The following is a 4,967-nucleotide window of genomic DNA, read 5'->3' as shown; positions in this document are numbered from 1 at the left end:
AAGGTTCATTTCATATCAAGCATTCTGTGCAAAGCAACAGTAATGTGTAATGTTGCCAATATTGAATCGCTTCTTTAAGAGGAAGGCATTCGAGGTAGATTGCTTTCATCTTTGATTCTGTTTGGTTTCAGTTTTCTTGAGAAGTACGCAATCGGGTGTAACATACCGTTATCTTGGGGTTGTTTTAAAACGGCTCCTAAACCATCACCATTTGCATCTGTATAAATGAATATTTCTTTGTTTTGCTCATATGTTGCTAGGGCCGGACTTGAACAGACATGTTCCTTGATCCTCTGAAATGACTTCTCACATTCTTCATTGCAGATGAATTTGACATTTTTCCTTAATAAGTTATGAAGTGGTTCCAGGAATTTGCAGGCATCTTCCATAAATTTATAATAAAAATTAATTTTCCCCATTAATTGTCTTACATTCTTTTTTGTTCTTTGGGCGTTCCAGTTCGCCCAAGTCAAGAAATGTTTTTTCGGCTTTCAGCCCTTTTTTCTCTTTTCCAAATCGCTTTCTTCCTTCCTTTGAATTTTTTAATCCTTTTTTCTCTTTTTCTCTTTCTCTAGCTATCTGCACGATAGGCTAATCATGCCCACACATAGTTTGTTTCTACAATGTTTAATATGAAGAGAATGTCCCGCGAATGTGTACGAGAACATATGCCCAGCGAAGTGCACTGGTACCGATTCTCTAAACTGATAGATTCGAACGGACTTGAAGTGACTTGACGACTAGGCAGATAGAAAGGGGCGCGGTGTTATCGTTCGACGCTCTCTTAGAGTAGGCCGCGGGACGACCATGCAATTTCAAAAACTCGTCGTTCTGTCGATCACCCAATGCAATCCATGTCTTCATGACTTCAGCAGTGAGTGTTGGAGTAAGACGCCTTATCAGTGCATCGGTTGGCAAAACAGTTAAAAGACGCTTTATGAGAGATCCAAACATTCTGTTGATGGTGTGCATGAATATATAGGCTCCAAGACAGACGACAACGATACGAACTACAATAAGCTAAGTCTATGAAGGGAAGCTAAACGCTACGATTAAATTTTACAGATAACTCACACTTCATGGACATAACCGGAATAAGTTGCGATACGACGTAAGAGATCATATAATTAATCTAATGAACAGTGCTAATTAGTTAAACCATCAGTCCTCAACATTTATGCAAATTTCATGTACCCATGTTCTTGTTCGACCTGACTTTTACATTGTTCCGAGATGATTGTTACAGTGTTCCCTCTTTTCTTTGTTTTTTTCTTTACTCTTTACTTTGCTTGGCAGATAGATTTGATTATTATTTGATTATATAAATATAAATGCTGAAGGCTTTGCATCCTTAGACATCACTGATAGCGTTCCTACGTCCTTAGAAGTGAATAGTAGCGTTTCTACCTCTTATGATAATAGGGCTTACTACACAATGTTGATCGCCTGTTGGTCTGTTGGATCCTCTTGTATTATTCTTTTATTTTATTATTGCTTAGTTCGTGCCTTTCGGGTTTGAATGAACTTTCGGTTTTACATCTCTTACATCTCTTTTCCACTCTATTCTATTGCACTACCTTGCTAATTTTACCTCTAAAAACTAAAAGTAGAAACTACAAATTAGCAAGTAATGACTAAAAAACTATTGCAACTTTGGTCTTTAGCCTCCTTGCTGTGCATCCTTCCTGTCGTTTGCTCTTCTCTTCTCTGTTATTGCCTTCAGTTCTGTTAAACCTTCTCCAGTCTCATTTAGCGTTTTTCCTATGTCCTTTGGTCCTCCCGTTATTTCACATTCTTCTATTACATCCCTCAGGTCTTCTTTCCTTCTACATAGTCTGCATCTTTATCTCCCTCTTCTTTCTAGTATTCCCTTGCTTTGGTCTCGTTTCCACATCTGAATCTTGCCAGTATTTTTCTGTCCTTCCACTTCATCCTCCCTTCTAAGTATTTTGGTAATTTTTCTTTGGTTATGTTTCTGTAGTGTATATTATACTTGGATTCCTTTATCCTTTTTTCCCTCTCTTCTGCTTCTTCCTTTCTTCTTTCTTCTATAATTTGGTCTGCTGTCATCCTTTCTTATTCCTCTCCTGTTTCTATCTGTATCCTTCCCATTCTCACATCTTCTAGTCCCTTCTTTCTCTTTCTTGTCCTTTTCCCTTCATGGCCATGAGGTGGGATGTCGTGATAGGTGCGGAAGAAATACTCAGATGTATTCAACAATCAATATTTATTAACAGTAATATTCGATGAGTACACTTGTACTAATCCCCATTTTCCTCATTTTCTCCTGCAGTTTCTCTCTGTTTAGTCTGTCGAACGCCACTCTTAGGCAGGTATATAATTTCCCTCTTTCTTCACCTATGAGGTGGATAGGTCGTGATAGGTACTGAAGGAACATTTGGATATGTTTAACAACCAAGCTATTTATTCACACTTATGAGGTGACAGTCCGTGAAGGTGACCGTCCGTGAAGGTGCCCGCAAGAAAATACCCTTGATTTTCAACAATAACGTTTAATTAGACTCTTAACAATTAACAACAAATAACATTTAACCACGGTTAACGTTTAGCAACAATTAATAACAAATAACGATTAAAACTGAACTCTCAGGAGTAGTTTTAACGACTCGTTTCTCTAATTGCGTTTGCTTCTCTTAACCTTTCGCACTTCGCGGCTCGGGGCAAAATGAATCTTTTTGGTTCAAAACCGAACAGATTCTTTCCTTTGTTGCCCCTCGATATCCCCAGTACGCGCGCGTTTATCAGAAGTCCGCGACGGTTGCCACGTATGCATTCTACCGAATATTCGGCGAAAAAGTCGTAAGGATATCGATGGTACATTAGGCCTGTCGGCCCTACGCTTTGAAAGTATAGCGCTTTGTGCCGCGAAGCCGTTGGAAATTTCCGTGGTCGAGTGTCGCCACATCTAGCTGCTTGTCTGTGATGTGGTTTATTACATAAACCGTATCGGTCACTTCTCTTCCTTTTCTGAATCCGAATTGGCTCTCTCCGTTTCTTTTCAATCTATGCCTTCAGTCGTTCGTCCAATATCCCTGCATGGTAGTGAGTGGTACCATCCGCTTGATGCTCCGATCGAACGGTAGCCGTCCGTATGATGCGTCTGCGCCGGGTTGGACCTTGATGATTCTGCCCAGTGGCCATTGCATTGGGGGAACGTTGTCTTCTCTGAGAATGACGATGGCGCCTTCTCGTATGTCGTGACTGCCCTTACTCCATTTGTTTCGGATGTTCAGCTCGTTCAGATACTCTCGATGCCAGTGGCGCCAGAAATGTTTGAGTTTTTGAATATGTTGCCAGCTGGAGAGACGATTGGATGGAGTGTCCCTGAAATCTCGTTCTCGGAAACTTGTTAATGAATCACCGAAGTGACCGGGAGTAAGGACAAGAAGATCGTTTTGGTCTGATGATATTGGAGTCAGCGGACGGGAGTTGAGGATAGACTCGATTTCAATGATGAGTGTGTTGAAGTTTTCAAATGTTAAGAGCTCGTTACTTTTTTTTTTTTCGTGGAGGAAACCTTCAACCCCTCCGGGGAGAGGGCGCTGGGTAGTGCCGGATTCGTACCGGCTAAAACCTCCACGGTGACCTGTCCTGACGCCTGAGTCGAGATGCACCCTGGATCTCTCCCGAATTACTACCGGTTACCCCCGGGCGTCTATCTCTCTTTTTTGTCGAAGGGAGGCGTCCTGCTCTTCTTGGACCGCTGAGGGGGGGCCACGCCCCCTAGCGCCTCGCTCCTGCCGCGTCATCCTGGGGACCCCGTCCCCTGACGCCTCTTCCTGGTTCTTCGCGCTCCTACGGTGGCCGCGGCGGCGCCGTTGTGTTTCTCGGGCGCTGCGATGTCCTGGACGGATCGCGAGCTCGCTTCCGGTTTCTTTCCGCCCGCTCCTTCGCCAGCATGACCTGCTCGCAGTAGGTGCGGATGGCGGCGAACTCCTGGCGCCCTCTGAGCATGGCCGCGACGACCGCTTCGGGGGCTAAGCTCTCGCCGATTTCGAGCCGTAGGACGCGTCGTGGTTCCGCCCACGCCGGACAGAACTCCAGCGTGTGTTGCGCCGTGTCCTCCTCTTCCTCGCAGTGGTGACAGACGGACGTCGCCTCTCGCCGAATCCTTAGCAGGTACTCAGCACCTGCGTCATCCTGAAGGTCAGCGGCGCTCCGCCTCGATCCATCCAGGCCTCCCAGTTGGGAAGCACGGCGCGAACGGCCCGGTGCGGCCGCACGGCGTCCTCCTGAATCAGCTGCGAGCGCCATCGTTCCCACGTCTCCTTCTTCGCCTCCTCCCGGATGTTCGGGGCCGGTTGGCTGGCGGTCGATGGCGTCGGGCCCCTCTGGTGTTCGTACACGCGTTCGTGCGCCAGGGCTTGCAGCTCGAATGGGGGGGATACCGCCAGCACGGTCGCCGACGCGTACGATGTCGTCCTGTAGCCTCTCGCTATGCGGATAGCGGTCGTCCTCTGCAGCCTCCGCAGCAAGGTCAGGCTGCGGCGACTGGCCGTCAAGCTTCTGGCCCAGACGGGTGCCCGGTAGAGGACTCGGGACCAAACCACTCCCTCGTAGAGTCGGCGGATTCTCGATCCTGCTCCGCCGATTGGAGGCCGCACAGGGCGTTGGCTGCGGCCGTCGCCTTCGGGACCAGTTGCTCGAAGTGCGGTCCGAAGGTCCATCCACTGTCGATCGTGAGACCCAGGTACTTCATCTGGCGTTTCACCGGGACCTCTTCTCCGCCGATGTTCACCGACAGTCCGGGAGGAGGTGTTCCTCTTCGTCGCTGGTCGAAGAACCACAGTGCCTCGGATTTGGCCAGCGACACCGTCAGGCCGAGCCTTCGAATGGCGCGCACCGCGCACGCCACGGCGTCCTCCGTGCGATTCGCCGTGTCGTGCCACCACCGTCCCCCGGCCATGACCAGGGTGTCGTCGGCGTAGCACACCATGCCTGCTCCC

At 47.7% G+C, this 4,967-nt stretch overlaps 1 pseudogene; it reads right to left on the bottom strand.

The window, feature by feature from the left end:
* Positions 1-1,653: 1,653 nt before the first annotated feature.
* On the bottom strand, positions 1,654-4,275 carry LOC117241018 (annotated as a pseudogene).
* Positions 4,276-4,967: the final 692 nt, after the last annotated feature.

The sequence above is a fragment of the Bombus vosnesenskii genome, unplaced genomic scaffold (genome assembly GCF_011952255.1).
Source record: "Bombus vosnesenskii isolate JDL3184/JDL3185 unplaced genomic scaffold, Bvos_JDL3184-5_v1.1 scf7180000015164, whole genome shotgun sequence".
Lineage (NCBI taxonomy): Eukaryota > Metazoa > Arthropoda > Insecta > Hymenoptera > Apidae > Bombus > Bombus vosnesenskii.
The sequence above is the reverse complement of the archived record's forward strand: the minus strand, read 5'-3'. Positions and strand labels throughout refer to the sequence as shown.